The sequence below is a fragment of the Dipodomys ordii genome, unplaced genomic scaffold, assembly GCF_000151885.1.
Source record: "Dipodomys ordii isolate 6190 unplaced genomic scaffold, Dord_2.0 Scaffold5, whole genome shotgun sequence".
NCBI lineage: Eukaryota > Metazoa > Chordata > Mammalia > Rodentia > Heteromyidae > Dipodomys > Dipodomys ordii.
This window is the reverse complement of record NW_012267221.1, coordinates 24,310,629-24,330,365: the sequence shown is the minus strand read 5'-3', so window position 1 is coordinate 24,330,365 and position 19,737 is coordinate 24,310,629. Positions and strand designations below refer to the sequence as shown.

General features: G+C 40.2%; 1 protein-coding gene across 3 annotated transcripts in view; it reads left to right on the top strand.

Annotated features, from left to right (window-relative positions):
* Wipf1 (WAS/WASL interacting protein family, member 1) overlaps positions 1 to 19,737 on the top strand; it is a 113,562-nt gene that overhangs the window by 28,808 nt on the left and 65,017 nt on the right. The window contains exon 1 of one of the 3 annotated variants that reach the window (XM_013029151.1): positions 15,304 to 15,397. The exons of the other annotated variants lie outside the window; for them this stretch is intronic. The gene's annotated coding sequence lies outside the window, so the exon portion shown is untranslated. Of the gene's footprint in view, positions 1 to 15,303; positions 15,398 to 19,737 lie in introns of those variants that run through there. 3 annotated transcript variants of the gene reach the window in all.

The window sequence follows — 19,737 nt, the reverse complement described above, 5'->3', positions numbered from 1 at the left end:
TTCCTTCCTTCCTTCCTTCCTTCCTTCCTTCCTTCCTTCCTTCCTTCCTTCCTTCCTTCCTTCCATTTCGTTCATTCATCACTGTACTAGGGCTTAAACTCCCTGAACTTTTGTGCTCAAGGCTAGTACTCTACCACTTGATCCATAGTTCTACTTCCAGCTCTTTGGTGGTCAGTTGAAGACAAGAGTCTTACAGATTTTCCTGCCCAGGTTGCCTTTGAACTGCAATCCTCAGATCTCAGCCTCCTAAGTAGCTAGAATAACATATGTGAGCCATGGGCACCCAGCTGTAAACTCAGTTTCTTATACAGGCTTAGACTTCCAGTATTCCTAGGTAAAAAGCACTGTCTTTGCATAGTCATTGCTTTGGATAAACTTCCATTTCTTCCCTCACAGTAGATAATCCAGATGTGTTATACCCAGAGAAGGGCCAGAAGGCTTATCCTCATTTTACCTTAGGAGGGCCACATTCATCAAAAGTTCTGTATCATGTAACACGCAGTGGTTAAGGTTATAATTGTCAGAGTCAAAGCATATTTACATGTGAATCCAATCTCTACTATTTATTGTTTTGTGACCTTTGTCAGTTAATTTAAATTCCCTGAAGCTTAGTTTCTTTCTGTGTAAAATGGCTCCAGAGACATTCTTCCCAAAGGACTATTGAACATGAAATAAGGTACAAATGGCAATTACTTAGCTCAATGCTTGGACCAGAATAATTATAGAACTAATTAATTATAAAATTTTTATACTTTCAGAGAGGAATATAAAATAGACCAACAGGTTCAGGGCAAATCCAAATTTAGGAAATAAATATCTACCATCTAATCTAAATCAAAGATTATAAGTTGTGGCCCCAAAACAAATTTTTGGGAAATGGAGTTGTTTTTTTTTAAATTGAATCCACATACCTTAAAACAAAGGCATGTACTGTCCAGTTAACTCCACTACCACATTTCTGTTCCCAGCCTGCTTCCCTCCTCTGGAACTTGAGTTGTCACCCACAACTAATTTGTCACAAAATAATTAGCTCTACAAATTAAATAATTTCCTTTAAGTTTCCTGGCTCCTTAAATGCTTTATTTTAACTTGGCACATCTAATTTTTATCTAGCCTTAATGGAGATGGAGAAATGTTTTGCCCAACTTAAAAAAATTGGTAAAAATTAAAGAGACAAAGATGGTAGCAGATTTTCTACCAGTTGTTTCCTTTGGCATTAAGTAATTGTTTACATAACACCCATCTAGACATTCCATTTCCTGGGACTATTACTTCTTCTAAACCAGAAGCTGATTATCTAGAAATATAATTACAGCCACTCATGGCTAATATTTTATAAGCTAATATGCTTATCAATAAAAATTCAAGTTCAAAATATTGGTTTACAAGACAATGAGATGTGACTGTAAATACATTGACTGTCTTCCCAGTGAGAAGTAGGACTATGTCCCTTCCTCTACAACTTGAATCTCCTTTATCAATGGAATGTGTCAAAGTGACCTTAGGTGGCTTCTAAGGCTAGATCATAAAAGGCTTGTTCATTGGGAACACTTGCATTTACAGACTTGCTTAAAAGTCTTACCATGTAAGAAGTGCAGCTGCATGCCATGTAAATGGTCTGCTTACAAAGTCTTGGTGAGCCTATTCTTTAGCCTTCCTAGCCTTGTGCCAGACATGTATAAATGAAGAGACTCTCTTGGACATAGATTTTTTCCAACCCTAGTATTCACCAAGTGATCCCAGAAAGAAAACAGATGTTAGCGAACAGAGACTTGCTGTCTCCATTATGCCATTGCTGAATTCCTGACACAGAATCTCTGAGGACAATAAAATGGTACAGTTTTATACACTAAGTTTTAGGGTCATTTACTACACAGCAATAGATAACTGTAGCACTGGCCCAACTTGGTTGTTTTACTCTATGGCTTAGGTATTTACCATATAACATACTGTGTTTACAAGACCTTGACTGTGCAACCACCAGCTCATCAAGATAACCTGGTCAGTTAGTGCTATATGTAGTTTGGATCTTGAATGTTCCCCAAAGGTCTATGTGTTAAAGGCTGGTCCCCAGCATGCCACTATGGGAAGGGGGTGGAACCTTTCAGTGGGGCCTGATAAGGGCCTTAGCTAATTGGAGGTATGCCTCTGTGGGACCTAGCCATAGTCCCTCTTAGGCTTCTTGACCACAAAGTGAGCAGTTTTGCTCCAGTACACTCTGCTGCCATGATATGTTGCCTCACCACAGGCTCAAAGCAAGAAGACCAACTTACCGCAGACTGAAACCTCTAAAACTATGAGTCAAAAATACCCTTTCTTTTTGTTAATTGTCTCAAATACACTTGTTGTAGTGACACAAAGTTGACTAACACAGTTATCTAGTCTGCTAACAGAAAATTTTCTAACTGGAACCCAAGTAAAGGCAAACTAAAAGGTAAAGTGAAAACCAAATTCATGCAATTTGATAGCTTCACTGGAAGGATGTATTACTGTTGCTTCATTTAGCCGTAACTCAGTGTCATCATCTCTAAAATAGGAATAATTTCTTCTGTAATGATGAATTAGACAATACACAGAAAAAGCCCTTTAGGTTTAAAACTGATAATATCATTGCTACACATAAACACTTACATAATATGTTGGATTAATGGCTAATACTAATAGTCATTTTCAAAGTAGTCTCAGCCCCAGTAGAAAGTCTCTTGGGCCTAAGACACCTGGTGCTTTAGAAGCAGTTGAACTGTAGTGACAGTCTCAGTCCTTTCATTAGGAACCAGTTGAGTGTCTGTTTACAAAAAGACAATTGAGTCACAAGATTGGAAGTCAAGGTTCTGCAGATCACAAGGCACATCACTTCAGAGAGGCTGGGGGGAAAAATTCTATCTTTTATGTTCACTGCCTTTGCAGTGGGTCAACAGACAAGGACCTAAGTCAGCACATCCATTAGCACTCAGTTGTAGACATTGTGCCTATAGACTTGGTCTAATGTAAGTTGGGGCTCTTCCAATTCTGGCAGTTACTCATGGTACGCTGGGAGGACAGGCGTGTATATTCCTCAGGGAATTCCAGGACATTCCATCTGAGGAAAGGACAGAATACCACAGGGAGCCAGAACACTCGTCTCCAGCACAGCTATGAATGAAGATAGATTGGATGCTTTCTGTTGAGATACACTGTCAGGCAGTGTAATATTTAATACTAAAAAGAAAACTGAAAAGCTATACTTTTCTTTTTTGAAGCACAGTTTAAGATAGTCTTAAGATACAGAAAAAAAACGGTCTAAGAAACACTTTGATTTACAGTGGTTTATGTAAGGCCAAAGGCAAAGTTATATCCCAGCATCTGCCTTAAGGGCTGTATCAGGCATGTTAATTTAGACTCTGAATCAATATTTTTAATTTAAGTGCTTTGTAGCTCAGTCTGGCTTTGAACTTGTGATCTTCTTGCCTTAGCTCCCCTAGGGATGAGATTGCAGGCGTATACTACTATGCCTGACCTGGCATTTTTTTTTAATTTTTAAGGCCTTATACTTTGTGTGTATGTAGAGTGGATCATGAACAAATCTAGTGAGTTAGACTACTAAATTTGATAATGATGGATTCCATTGTTCTTTGTTGCTAGGATGCAGTAATTCTTAATTCAGCAGATACCAATAAGGCCCCAGCTCCTCCTCTCCTCCCAGGGGGGAGACATGTGAGGAGGAGTATGGAGTAGGCTATACCAGTATAGTGGAGAAGTACTGGAACACAGCACTGCCTGGAAGGGTCCAGAAGGAAGATGCTGACCCCTGAATCAAGATCGGTACCACAGGAAACAGAACACCTGTCTGAGGTTATCACCCTTAGTACTGACACACTTTAATACTAACATTTACTATGTTAACATGGCAGGAAAACTGGATTTGAAAGGACTGTCCAGAGGGAAGGGTAAATCACTGTTATATCAAAGTTTCTGATATGTTTCTGTCAAGACAGACAAAGTATGTGGAGATGACTGCACCCCTGGCCAGTGTAGTTGAGGGAAGTAAAGGCTTGCAGTCATGGTGAGGCAGAGGTACATCTCTTCAGAACCACTCTTGATCACTATTTCCTTGCCCTCTGGATTGTTTTTCATTCTTAAATTTATGTGACCAGGCATCAAGGAAACCTAGGAGTGCACAGGAGAACAAAATTGATTATGGTTACTAGTTCTGGACAAAAAGGAGGCATGGCATGCTGCTTTGCTTTTGCATCTATCAGTACTACTGCTTTGCAGTGAATTTGAGAATGATGGATTCCACTGTTTAATGTATTTCGGTATACACACTTATTGCTTAGACTCAGAGATGGCTGGTTATTTTTGTATATTTTGTTATTGGATTTTATTTTATTTTTTTATTTTTTATTTTTGGGTCCGGTCATGGGGCCTGAACTCTGGGCCTGGGCACTGTCCCTCAGCTCTTTAGCTCAAGGCTAGCGCTCTACCACTTGAACCACGGCACCACTTCCGGTTTTTTTCTTTTTGCTTATGTGGTGCTGAGGAATTGAACCCAGGGCCTCTGGCATGCAAGGCAAGCACTCTACCACTGAGCCACCTTCCCAGCCCTGTTATTGGATTTTAATTGGTGAATGTTATGTTGCTTTCAGTACCTAAATATATCATTGGGAGGTATGCTGGAGTAATTTAGAAAATAGCACCCTATTTTGGGCACTACCCCAAACACCAACTTTATTTCTAGAAGTTGATTGAAAGCAAAGAAGATAATAGATGCTGATATACAAATGCAGTGTTTTCTACTCATTATGACTGCTACTAATTAATAAACCCTTGGCAGATGTTTGTGTTTTGTAAATTTATTTCCTTCGCAGATTCACATAATTCAGCCTATCTGTTGTCATTTCAAAATTTAAATCGTAGTCCAGAAAAAAATGTAATAAACATATGAGATTGGGTTTGATGTTGCTCAGCTGGATATGACTCACACACTAATTGTAACCTGACTAAATCCCAAGGCTTTTCTTGGCCAGATTCTGCCTGGAGTCTCAGTCAAAGAAAATGAATTCTAATCCCAGAAGCCTTGAAAAACATACTCTAGGTTTTTCTAAAAGGCATGGTTTAAGAGTCTTGTACTTCACATCACATAAACAACTTCTAGAAAATTCTATGAAGTCACCTGTTCCTCTGTCTACACTCATGGGTACTATACTAAATCCCTATTTCTCTCAGTCACTTAGTTTCATACTAGTCATGAGGTATTCCTCATTTCTAAAACTCATAGAATGTAATTCACACATCATTATTCCTTTCCCTCTCACCTTCTCTTCTTCTCTCTTCCTCTTCCTTTTTGCATTCTCTCTCTCTCTTTCTTTTTCTCTCTCTTTCTCTGTCTCTGCATCTTGCTAGACATTGAATTTTTTTTTATCAGATACAGATACTCTTCCAACTTTAGGAACACCAATACTGTATTACCACAAGACTCAAAGCACCGTTGTAGATTTCCTTCCTTACTTCATGGCTGGATTGTGCCTCTCTAGGATGACCTACAGCCTAGTTTCTCCTAATTCCTGAGTATCTTTTATGTGCTTCATGCAGAACACCTTCAGAAATAAAGTTCTTTGCTTGATTGATTCATTGTGTTTCCCAAGAATGGAAACCAATGGCTCACACTAAAGCAGTGGCTACCAGATACTTGAGATTGAAAATATCATGGTTCAAGGCAAGTTTGGGCAGAAAAGTTTGTAAGACCTCTTCTCAACTAATAACTTGGTATGGTAGCATGTGCCTGTTATTCTAGCTATGTAGGAGGCTGAGATCAGGATTGCGTTTCCAGTCAGTTTAAGCAGAAAGGTCTCAAGACTTGATGTAAATGAAAGAACCTGGACATAGTGCCTCCTTCTTGTCATTTCAGCTATGACAGGAAGCCTAAAATAGGCTGTTGCAGTCCAGATGCATGCCTAGGCAGGAAGTTAGACCCTATCCTGAAAACAACTAGTACAAAACAATGCTGGAGATATGGCTCAGCAGTAGACATCTGCTTCATAAGTACAAGGCCTTGAATTTAAACCTACCTCCTAGTAAGTACAAGGCCCTAAGTTTAAACACCACTCTCCAAAAAGTTCTTCTACCCATTCACAGTAACAATAGCCATCATTTTTTGCATTGCCCAAGCCAGGTAGTATCACATTTAATGCCTATGAAATTCACCTTATAGATGAAAAACCTGTCACCACAGCACCTAGTAAGTAATAGATTTGCTGTTTGAACCCAGGCAGTCTGATTCCAAAATCTTTCAATTAAGAAATGATATGAAGTTAGGTGCTGGTGGCTCATGCCTGTAATCCTAGCTACTCAGGAGGCTGAGATTTGAGGATTGCTGTTTAAAGACATCCCAGGCAAGAAGCACATGAGACTCTAATTTCCAATTCATTAGCAGAAAAAAAGCCAGAAGTGGAGCTTTGGCTCAAGTGGTAGACTATTAGCTTGGAGCAAGAAAGTTCAGGGGCAGAGCCCAGGCCCTGAGTTCAAGCCCCAAGACCGGCACACACAGACAAAAATGATGTGAGCTTGTTTACCAGTTTAGCCCCTTTCTGTGTGCTCTTAAGTGTTCATTGGGGAGCATGCAATCAGGTATTCTTGTGGTCTCATGTTATTATATGTGTGTGTGTAGAAAAGACAATTTCCAAATCAAAGCCAAAATCTGTGTAATGAGGGGTGCATTGCCATTCATGATCCATCTCAACACACTTGGCACACTTTTGGGTTGTTTGCAGTGCATTGTATTAGTTTATTTTCTGTTCAACCAAAAATATAGGCGCTTCAAATGTGAAGTACTTAGTTCTTAGTACTTTCTCTTGGCTACCTCTGGAATTCTGTATTTATGAGGCTTCTTATGGCTTATCTTGCATGAATGGCAAGGCTTTCCTCTGTGTCCCTTAGCCAGTCTTTTTTATGATTAAAGAAATTTGCCATTTCCTTTCAGTGTTTTGATTAACAGTAAAGGTGAATGAAGGGGCCTGCTTATTTTGGAATTCAATTGTGTGATATTGAAAAGGGCCAACTGGTTGTTGGTATCAGGGCCTGTGGGTTGCCAAAGAAGAATGATGCCACTAGGTTAAGCTCTGGCTTTGAGGGCAGATGGTCCAGAGCCTTCATAATCCTGACTTTCATTACAGTGGCATAAACAATGTGCCAGTGTGTAATGTGCTAGCAATAGAACTTTCTTGACCTTTTGGCTTCCTTTTAGCTGCTCCAAGAGCTCAGAAATGCAATGTATGGTATCTCTTTTGCAGGACTGTTAATGAAGACAGCTTTTGCATGATATAATGCTCCAAAAATCCCCCACTCTTCTGGGGGAGCGGTTGCTCTGAGGTCTGGCTGGACTGTCTGACCACCAAGTGCTTCAGAGCATGGCCCTCACATGGTGCCTGGTGTAAGTTATACAGAACAAGGAGACAGACTGATAGTAAACTTGTTGGAAACTTTGGGTTTAAATCCGAGTTCACTTATTTAGTAGTTAGAACAGATCTCCCCAGCTTTTGGAAAGTTTGTGGTATGAGAGTGATTTAAAATAATTTTAACTCAGTGTTTAAAATATGTTCAGACCCTCTTTTAAAATATTTTTACTACTTCCTTGAGGTTCTAGCCAGCATTTCTGATCACTATACTGAGTTACTGCTAGATACTTAACACTTGCTAGACCTTGTCCCTACTCCTTCTCCCTTTTAGCCCCAAATTTTCCTCTGAAAAGCCAAGTATGGAATGTCACTGTTAACCTTCAGTTCCACATGTATACGTACACATGTAAACACACATGCACACACACACAATCAGTTCCTGCTTTTTATAGCCAAAATTCCTTTCAATTAAATCAAGGCTCTGAAAAGAAAGTGACAACAGCCTACTTTATAGTAACGGTTTTAGATTCTTGTTTATTACGGAGCTTCTAGCCTCTCAGCAAGTTGAGCAACAACTTTCTCAATCGAATTCCTGAGTTCTTTTAAGAGTTGGGTTTACATTCTTATGATCATGCCTGATTCTAGATCATATTCCTCAGCCAATGATGACTTTTGACAGAAAGTGGCAGCTTTCCTTCTGAAGACACCTATAGACCTTCACAGTATCTGCAGATGGCAAAATCAGCCCTACTGCATTCTTTCCTGTGCCTGAGCCAACAGGCTCCTGGGTGCCCCTGCATGCCACACCTGCCTACATTATTAGTGAGAGTGTACCCTTTTAGAACAGTTTCTTAGGCTGTGTGTCATCTCCTCACTATATATCAGCTACTAATGTGAAGTTACCACTTCATTTCCCCAAATGACAAAGGACTTTCTGCCAGTCACCAGGATCCTACTATATAATTCACTGGTGTTCATCAAGAAAGGTCACATGTATTTGTAATCTGGAAAAAAGTATAAAAATGATTTCAAAACCATTAGATTTAAAAATAATAATAACAAAGCCAGAAGAATAGAGAGCACCACAACAATAAAAAGAAAACATGGTCAATCAGCAAAAAAAAAAAAAAAAAATCAAGAAAAAATGGTAAGTGGGAGGGAACCAGAAAAAACAGCAATATAACAGAATACATATAGTAATATACCCAGAATAAAGATATCATAAAAATATGACTAGGTTAAATTCATCTAATAGAATCGGTGACTCTCATATCCACTAAAAAGATAATCTAAGGAGTTAAGAGGCCTGGCTCGGGTGGTATAGCACCAGTCAATGAGCTAAAACATCAGATACTAAGTTCGAGTCCTGGTCTTGGACAAAATAAAGAAAGAAAGAAAGAAAAAGAATCTAGCTGGGTATAATCCCAGATACTCAGGTGGCAGAGGAAGGAGGATTATAAGTTGGAGGCTTGCCCAGGAAAACTTAGTAGGACCCTGTCTCAAAAATAATATATAGGGGGCTGGGAAGGTGGCTTAGTGGTAGAGCGCTTGCCTTGCATGCATGAGGCCCTGGGTTCGATTCCTCAATACCACATAAGCCAGAAGTGGTGCTGTGGCTCAAGTGGTAGATTGCTAGCCTTAAGCTGAAGAGCTGAGGGACAGTGCCCAGGCCCAGAGTTCAGGCCCCACGTCTGGACACCCCCCCCCAAAGAAAATAATATATAGGCCCCAAACAGTGGCTCATGCCTATAATTAATCCCAGAGATAGGAGGATCATTGTTCAACCAGCCCAGGCAAAAAATTAGCTGGGCCCTATCTCAATATAAGATGGGTGTAGTACTATACATCTGCACACACAGGAGGAAGAAGTAGGAGTATTACATTCTGAGACTGACCCCTGGCAAAAGTGAAAGACCTATCTGAAAAGTAAGTAAAGAAAAAAAGCTCAGAGCATTTGTGTGTAGCCCTGATTTCAAACGCCAGCACTGACAAACAAACATATATAAACAAAATGGGAGAATGCTCTAGGTCTTGGGTTCAGTCCTCAGCACTGGGGGGAAAATATAGCTATATATAATCCTCATGAGTTGTATGTAGACTAAAATTACACAGAAAGGATGAAAATGAGAAATACTTGGTGGAAGCTAGCTAACACAACAAAAATAGGATGGTAAAATTAATATGAAAAATGTAGGATTAAATGTACAAAAATGTGTAGAAGAATAGTAAAAGTATAAACCCCACATGAAAATTAGACAATAATGAATATTTACTGACCTACCATGTAATCATATAAAGCAAAATCTATTAAAATTTTAAAAAGTAATAAAACACATAAATATATAAAATAAAAAAATTGAAAAATACACTCAAATTTGCCATAATCATATAGGAAGCATTTAACAAAATGTGTTCCAATTTTGATCAAATAGACAAAAGTAGTGGAGAATATTTGAAGAACCATGTCATTGTTGAATTAACTCAATAAATAGGATATTCATATACACACATTTATAAAAACCATGGGGGTATGTATATAACATGACTATACAGAGAAAAATTTCATGTACCCCCCCATCTGTTGGCCATATTTAACATCAGTGTTTATTTTGTTTTATTATTTTTATTTTTAGTTGGCATGTAACAATTGTACATATTTATGAAGTACAACAGTGCGATATTTCTGTCATAAATCAGATCAGGGAAATTGGCATCCATCTTGTCAAACATGCATCATTTCTTTGTGTTATAAACATTCAGAATCCTCTCATGTTGAGCCTGGCCCTGGTGTCTCATGCTTATAATCCTAGTTACTCAGGAAGCTGAGATCTGATGATCACGGTTCAAAGCTAGCCCAGGCAGAAAAGTCCCCATGAGACTCTTCTGATCTCCAGTTAACCACTCAAAAACAGGAAGTGGCACTATGGCTCAAAGTGGTGAAGCATTAGCTTTGAGCAGAAGAGTTCTGGGACAGTACTCAGGCCCTGAGTTCAAGCCCCACTACTGACCCACCCCCCAAAAAATCCTCTCACTTAGAGACACATAATTGTTGCTAGCCTTAGTTATCTTACAATGCTATAGGACAGAAGAAGTTATTCTTCCTATTCGACTGTACTTCTATACCCATTAACAACCCTCTTTATCCTCCCCCATTCTTAGAGTCTCTGGGAACCATCATTCTATTCTCTACTTGGGCAGAATCAGCTTTCATAGTTTTCACATATAAGTGAGAACATACAGTAATTTTCTTCCTGTGTCTGAATTATTTCACAATAATTAATAATTAACACAATATGTTGAATTACATTCATGTTGCCTGAAGTGAGGATTTCAGTGCATGTGTGTGTGGCTAAGTAATATTGTATACATGGACCACACACTCTCTTTTATCCATTCATGCATGAGTGGGCCCCTGGATTAATTCCACATCTTGGGTCTTGCCTTTTGTGAATAGTGCTTCAATAAATGTGTGTGTAAGTGTTTCTTATAATACTGACTTCATTCATTTGGTTATATTCCCAGTTACTGGGATAGCTGGATCACATATAGTAGTTTTATTTCTAGTTTTTTTTAGGAACCATCATACTATTTTGCATAATGACTATACTGATTTCTCCTTTTTCCACATTCTTACTAGCATTTGGGTTTTTTTAATTTTTATATAAACATTAGCCATTCAGGGGCTGGGAAGGTGGCTCAGTGGTAGAGCACTTGCAGGCATGAGGCCCTGGGTTCGATTCCTTAGCACCACAGAAGCAAAAAGAAAAAAGCCGGAAGCGGTGTTGTGGCTCAAGTGGTAGAGTGCTAGCCTTGAGCTGAAGAGCTGAGGGACAGCGCCCAGGCCCAGTGTTCAGGCCCCACGAGTGGACCCAAAAACAAAAAAGAAACATTAACCATTCAGATTGGATGAGATGATACTTCACTGTGGTTTTGATTTGTATTTCCTCAGACACAGCTGAGCTTGCAAGTTAGTTTCAACTTTGTTTTGGGACTCTGGGTTAATCTCTCCTGGATACTTTATCTGTAAAGTAGAGATGACAATACTTGCCTTACAGGCTTATTGAATGAGAATGTGTGAGTAAAGCACCTAGTCAAGTGTCTACATGTAGAAAGACTTAGTAAATGACTGTTGAAAACAGTCTGCAATCTGCATCAAGTCCCATCTGGATGCTGGTGAACTGATTAGGGCACTATGGGTACCTTGGTACCTTTTACATGGGAGTGAGACAGGAAGCAGTACTTACAGTAGCCAATCTAGATGAAAAGCTTGAGTATTTTGTGTGACTGTGAAATAGACCAGTAGTGGTGAGTGGTTGGAATAATCTCTATTCATTAAATGGTAGAAGAAAAAAGCAAGATGTGAACTAAACAAACTTAGCTCACTAACTGCAGGGAAGATCTTGGCCACAGAGAAGGAAACAGCCAGTTCTGTGCTATGCCTTTGGCTTCTCTGGGGGTGGGCAAGGAAGAGGGGGAGTAGGAGCCAGAAGGCTTTCCGCACTGCCTGCCTGCTGACCAATATGCTGACTTCTCATGCTCCAGACTGCAACTTCTCCCAGCCAGTCAGCATATACCATAAGTTCCTCAGGCATGATCCATGAGATATGGGGACAGTGAGGCAGGAAACACAAGAGAGCCAGAGATAGTAATCTCAACAAAAGAATTCAACACCTCCCCTCTTTTCTCTGTCGCGGGACTTAGTGACAATTTTTGCTTTGATATAACTGTAGAACTTTAGAATGAGTAGTTACAAATCTTACTTTTTTTAATCGAACTACTTTGATAAAAATATTTGTTCAGTGGAAGTAAAAAATCAGTGAAAATACTTCAGTGATTTCAATTCTCCAGATAAGAGTTAATTGATTGCTGTACTTCCTCCATTCCTGAGACACCCCATCAAAATAGTGAAAGGTACGGAGGAAGAAAGGACACAATATTAAAGGCACACCTTGATTCCAGGAGTGTAAAAACATGAAGGAAAAACACTATCCAGGCAGACATGCATCTTAGAATGAAGGGAATTCAGGATTTCACTCATTTGATCTCTTAGCTTTGATGTTTTTCTACTGGTAGATGCTATAACTAATTTTATGAATGCAGCTTTACACACAGAAAATGTTGTATTGGTGTTTATGGGTAGAAGAAAAGAAAATTGAAAGCAAAAAAAAGTTTTCTCTAGTCAATAAATCTAGTTTCTTTTATTCTATTGTGAAGAAAATAAGACAAAAATCATAGACAATTGGGGAGGAACTGTACACATGATTAAAATAGTACTTAACCTGTGTTTTTCATAGAAATAACCTATAACCTAGTCTTATCATGAGAAAAGCATCAGAGAGATCTGGTCATGGCACATTCTCCAAAATCCCTCGCTAACATATCTCAACACGACAGTCTTCACAAGCAGGGAATGGGAGCAACTGTCACAGTCCAGTGGACCCTAGAAGTCCTGGTGACTGACTATAATGTGGTGTCCTGGATTGATCCAAAATAAACTGTGGACTTAATGATAATGTTTCTGTATGGATTTGCTGATTGTCTGTAAAATGTTAGTATTGAGGGTGAGGGGACAATGTAGAGTCTATGGGCACTCTGTTGCCTTCTCAGTTTTTCTATAAATCTACAACTATTCTGAAGAACAAAATGTATTACTATCTTTAATTTCTAAACTGAAAAAAATTACAGACAGAAAATCGGGTTAGGAATTTTGGTGTTTTTTTTTTTTTCTTTTGCCAGTCCTGGGGCTTGCACTCAGGGCCTGGGCACTATCCCTGAACTTCTTTTGTTCAAGGAGCACTTGAGTCACAGCACTACTTCCAGCTTTTTCTGTTGATGTGGTACTGAGGAGTGGAATTGAGGGCTTCACGCATGCTAGCAAGCACTCTTCCACTAAGCCACATCCCCAGCCCCCAGGTTAGGAATTTTATTTTATTTTGGGTCCGGTCATGGGGCCTGAACTCTGAGCCTGGGCGCTGTCCCTCAGCTCTTCAGCTCAAGGCTAGCGCTCTACCACTTGAGCCACAGTGCCGCTTCTGGCTTTTTTCTTTTTGCTTCTGTGGTGCTGAGGAATCAAACCCAGGGCCTCATGCATGCAAGGCAAGCGCTCTACCACTGGGCCACCTTCCCAGCCCCCCAGGTTAGGAATTTTAAAAGAACATTATAAGGTATTTTATTCAGACCTTTTCTAATTAAGAACAGAACCAAGAATATAAGGGGCTTAGTTGAAAAATAGGATGGGAAGCTGAGCTCAGAATGTGATACTTCTGGCTACTTTCAGATAGAGTTAATGTTATTTTTTACCTACATAGTATTCTTTGTGATGGCTGACTCTTAAGATTTTATCATTGTTCTTTTTTTCACTCAAGGCTGGTACTCTACCACTTGAGGCACAGTTCTACTTCCTCATTATTCTTACTTTAAAGCTGATACTATGTCTGCAGCTTGGATGGGTATCTTGTTCAACTGGCTAATCTAAATGGACAATCCATTCAGAAAACCAGCCTCAGCTGTCAAGACAGAAGACAGTTATGTGGTTTCCAAAGCCAGAGCTACAATATTGGGGTGAGACCTTTGAGTCTAACTGTTGTCCTCATCTCTCTCAGGACTCTTTTCCTTACTTGGTATTCTCACATGGAAAACCAGGAGGGAAATTACTAGATGATATTTTCAAGATTTGGAACTTGTCTACAGTTATTTTACTAAAAACTAAAGGATTCCTTTAAAATCATTTTGTAAAAGCTGGGTGCTGGTGGCTTATACCTGTAATCCTAACTACTCAGGAGGCTGAGATCTGAGGATTGTGGTCTGAAGCTAGCCTGGGCAGAAAAGTCCCCATGAGACGCTTGTCTCCAATTAACTCTTAGCTCTGAAAAAAGCCAGAAGTGGCACTGTGGCTCGAGTAGTAGAGCACTAGCCTTCAGCACAAAGAGGCTCAGGGACAGTGTCTGGGCCCTGAGTTCAAGCCCCAGAACTGGGGGAAAAAAAAGCATTTTGTAAAAAGAATTATACCAAGGTAGCCATATAGAAACAATTTTGGGTTTTCTGCCTTGAGCCAAGTTGTGCAAATTATAGAATATTCCCTTTGGTCCAGGAAGTGTCCCACACACCACTTTCAACATCTACAAATTTCAGTGTGTTTGGACCCTCCTGATGCTAGGGGAATTATAAAAGGAAAGAGGAACATGACAGCTAAAAATGGTGTCCTTGGGCTTCTTGCTCAGCCCTTGCCCAGCTCTGTTCCAGCCCCTCCCGACTCCCCAGGGCAGAGAGGGGCAGACATAACCTGGAGCTCTCCCTAGCTCCCCTGCCAGCTAGCTAACACCACGGTTACTTAGCTCAGGAGGCTGGCTTTGTTTTTCTAGACCAAGAATTAGGGCACACTGTCTGATAGCATGACTAAGTAGGCTGCGTGTGAACTTGAAGCTCTCCCAGGAAGTTCAGGGTAAGTGGTTGAGGAAATGTGAGCCAAAGTCAGCGTGTGAACCACTAATGGTGTACCCCAGAGCAGAGTATGGGGACATCCTAGGAGTCGCTTCCTTAACAGTCTGAAGGGTGTGCAGCAGCACCGGGTGCTGCCCTGACAACAGGAGGGTGCCCCCACCCCAGACTCTACCATAGAGGTCTACCCCTGCTCATCTGGGGGCCTCCAACCCCTGGAGCTCCAGACCCTGGAGCTCAAAGAGTCTTTCTCTCTTCTTAAAATGGAGTCAGAAGGGCCAGGGGCTCAGGAAGTACCTCTCTACCCTATAACCCCAGCTTATCTCCTCTTTACTTGTACTCTGCAAACACCCAAAGAAAGCTGGGGGACCTTTGTGGAGAGACCACCATTTCTGTTGACAAGGGATGACCTCACGTGAAGAGGCAGCCAGCCGATGTTATCACATGCCTGTGAGCGCTTGGAGAGGCAGTAGAAGAAGGTGCGGAGAGGAAGTGCAATGTCACATGCAGCTTTACAGGAAGCTAGCCAGCAGATAGCTAGCAAGGACTTGAGCACTTGGTCATTTCACCGGATCCAAACAACCCAGGTTAGTGCCTTGTTTCTTCTAAAAATCCTTTTGTGGCTGCTTTCAAAAACCTGATTCCCTTTCCTGTAACTGTTTCTCTAATAAAAAGAAACTGCTCAGGCTTTGAATGTGTAAGCCAGGGCATGGCTGGTAACTTTAGCTGTTAGAGGAACAAACATTGAGTCAGTATGGTGAAAAGAAGTTCTCCAAATTGCTTGATTTCCTTGTTTAGAGCTTCTGTGCCTACAAAAAACAAGTCGGATGTTTAAGTAACTTACTTCATGGAATGCAGCTAAGCCTCTTTTCATTTTTACTTATTAGCACGAAGCCAAAACAGGACAGATGAACTTGAGTCCGCAGACATGTGGGGTGTGGACAGGGACATAGAGAATACAGAAATTCTGTGTGTAAAAGCATGCTAAGGGCTCGTTGTAAACATTTGTTGTTTTTATGTACTTTTCATCCCAGGTGACACATCTTTTGGCTTATATTTTATGTTAAAATAATTTCTTAGGTCTATACATTCTGACATTTCCTGGTCATTTTACCCTCTCTTAAATTTTTTTTTCTTTCCCCTTCCGTCTCTTCCTAATACAAAATGGGAGTAGAATATGAGATGAGGAAGTCAAGTCTCTAAGAAGACAGGACAGCCTGGAGCTAAAGCTCAGCCATTGGAGTTTGGGGAAACCTTGAGGTTTAGAGTTCACTAGATCTCTCCTCAGCTTCATGCTTCTGATAGGAAGATTGAAAGAATTTGGAGGAAAAACACGAAGAGGCTAAAAAAGATCGGGAGGGAGTTTGAGAAGGACTCAGAAACAAATGAAGGGCCTAGGATCATTTATCCTGTGGCCAAGAAGGAATAGTTTTGGGAAGAACCAGAAATCGCTAAAGGTTTCTGACACAATGCCTGCCACTTTCAGACAGATAATGAGCAAGGAAAATGTCTCAAGTCTAACTTAGTAAAAGGAAGTTACTTCATTCTTTAGGCATTGTTAAGCACTAGAGCAGGGTAATAAGCCAGAAAGGTGGCTGAGCTCTTACTGGACATTTTGTGGACCATTCTAGATTTGTTTCTTTGGTTGTGTTATATATTAATGGAGACAAAGAAGTAATGAGGAAAGGAGGCTAGAATTCACAACTTCCTGTTTGTTTATTCCAGCCTGAGTGTTCTAAAATGTATCTACTGAAAAACAGCAAAGGGGTGAAGGGTCATTTGATTCACGTGTTGTTTATATTCCAGTAATGCAAAATAACCAGGACTGTGTTGAAAGTGAAAAATCATTGTTGTTTTTGTCCTCAAATTGCCACATACTTTTCATTTTTTAGTACTAAGTTGTGCAAGAAGATGGAGAGGAAACTGACAGTAGGGGAGTTTCTAAGTCAGGACTCAGCTCTGGTGGTTTCAGACCACTGGCTCGCTTTGAGGAGCTGCCCCTAAACTCACCAATTTCACTGGGTGGGAGATGGGCACCTTACTACTATTGGATCCCCTGGCACAAATGCTTGGAGGTGCCCAAGTAGGAACTGCAGTGTGGCAGAACGTCTGTGGCGCTCCCCTGAACACCACAAAGAGGCTTACATCTTCCCAAGTGGCTGTACCTCCTTCGAAGGAGCTCTTCTTTCAGTTTTGTTTTATTAATTTGTCATAGAGCTTTGCTATTCATGGAGTTTTATATTATGCTAATCTGCTTCTCATACTAGAGAGGCGCTTTATTTTCTTAAAATACTTTCCAGATGGACTGAAGTAAGTGTGTGTGTGTGTGTGTGTGTGTGTGTGTGTGCGCGCGCACATGCGCGTGACTGCATCCTTCCCAGAGCTATTTCCAGATTTCTTCCTAACCACTTCATGGCATATTCTCCACTTTCTTATTTTACTATGTTCTTTGGTACTTAAAATGCATGAAAAGGTTTCCAAAGGGTTCTCATTTATGCATCCCCTTTGGGCCCTGGGCTGGAGGGGTTCTGAAAAAAAAAGGAAGAGGCAGAATGCAGAAAGTAGTGGTTTATGCTGGATGGTGGAAAGTACCTGAAATGTAATTTTGTATGTAATTGCGAGACAAGAATTACTACCCACCTGAACATAGAGTTCACTTTGAAGGTCAAAAGTGTTAAAGAGATGAGTGTTGGCCTTTATCTGGAGAGCAAAATGGCACATTTTATGGGGAGGGACATTGTGGATGTATTACTGAGTCCATTAAATAATAATAAGAATGGAGTTGGCTTCACAAATCTCCCTTCACCCAGAACTTGATATATGGGCAGCTGCTTCTCCTCAGGATGTCACATGATGTGACAGTCACACTGCAAACAACATCCACAGATGTTTAGATCTTAGAGGGATGAAATAGCATGATATATAATACATATATAGTTATGATATTAGGGAAAAAATAATAAAATTTGATATGAGTGCAGCTTTTATATCAAACTCATCCTCAGTCATCATTTCAAGTTGGTAAGATCTAGCTCAATAACTTGGACTGCTGGCTCATGAGCAAGTTCAGAGGGGCTGTTCTGCAGGGGGTACCCATGATAGGTGTTTAGATTACAGATTTTCTGGAAGGAGATGGTAAGGAAGATGTGATAGGCAGCCTCACACAATGTGAGGTAATGATTCTTTTGCTGGAGGTACCATCTTCTGTAAGTATGAACCCTAATACAGATTCTGACACTTCCAGAAAGGGATTGCCAGTAAGTCTGACTGATATGTCACTTTTCCATTTCAATCACCCTTTGTTTCTTGATCGGGTGGAAAGTTAGTGTTATTTTTAAATATAATTTTATTGATACAATTAAGGTATTGTATAGAGGGGTTACCAGTTCATAAGTCAGGTAATGAGAACATTTCTCTATTAGACAATGTCATTCCTTCCTTCACTCTCCCCCCATTTTCCCTTCCTATCCCTGTCCACAAGCTATAATAGTTCATTTTCTACAGTAACTGCATTGTGTTGTTTCTTTGTTTTAAAAAACTTCTTTCACCAAACTCCCTTCAAAGAGGCATCAGAAAATGACAAGAGCAGTTGCATTTATGTGTTTATGAAAATGACAAGAATGGTTTCGTTTAGGAAAGTGCACAGGAAGCTTTTCCTAGAAAAGAATAAAGTAGGAAAAGATGAATCCTTGAAGTGGAACCCTGAATTTAAGAGTCACCTATTCCTAATTTAGATTATATCCTACCCCTTTTCACCCGGAGGTATTCATATAACACTAGCATTGTAATTTCTTCATGCTAATGAGAAGTTACTGCTGTAAGACTAATCAGCTAGATATTTAACAGAGTCAGAGCATATATTTGATGTTTTCTGTAATGAATTGGGTTTCCTTTGTACTTGGGTTTTCTTAGATTTTGATGTCATATTTTAAGTTAACTCATTGTATTGGTTGGCATGTTAATCAGACTTTTTATCAAAATACCTGACAAAATAAATAAGACCTATTTTGCTTCACAGTTTCAGAGATTTTAGTTCATGGTTGCCTAGCTGCATTGCTTTTAGACCCAGGAAGGGCGTAACTGGGGAAAGATGTTCACGTCATGTAAGCCAAAAAGGCCAGAATACATCCCTATTGACCTTCTTCCTCCAGCTAAGCCCTATCTCCTACCTTCCACCATCCATCAGGGGATGAATCCAGGTATGAAGTCAGTACCTCATGACCCAGTTGCTTCCCAAAAATCCCAGCTCTGAGCACTGCTCCATTACAAACCAAGCTTCCAATACATGAGCTTTGTAGGTGGACACCTCATATCCAAACTGTAACAGTTTTGTAATCATAATATTGCTTAAAAAGAGTGTTTTATGATCTGGGTGCTGGTGGCTCACCCCTGTAATCCTAGCAACTCAGGAGGCTAAGATCTGTATTACAGTTCAAAGCCAGCCCAGGCAGGAAAGTCCATGAGATCCTTATCTTCCATTAGCCACCAGAAAACTGGAAGTGGAACTGTGGCTTAAAGTGGCAGAGTGCTAGCTTTGGGCAAAAAAGCTCAGAGACACCACCCAGACCCTGAGTTCAAGCGCCACAACTGACAACAAAAAAAGGGTTTATGCGTGTGTGTGTGTGTGTGTGTGTGTGTGTGTGTGTGTGTGTGTGTACATATATAAGTGCATAGGTTTTTTATGATGGAAGAAATACTTTAGGATATCTATTCTCTTTGCTAAAAGTCATTAGATGGTTGGAACCCTCAATTATTTAACATGATACTAACTTCAGACTAGGAGGCTGTGCCTATGAAAGCCATGTAGATTTATTTGCAGGGTTTGCTAGTGAATTACTGTTCTTTCAGTAAATCACTGACCTATGAGTGATCATAAATTTGGAGTATCTTTGCTTTCCGGACCAACAATGGAATGATAGGTCTTCCT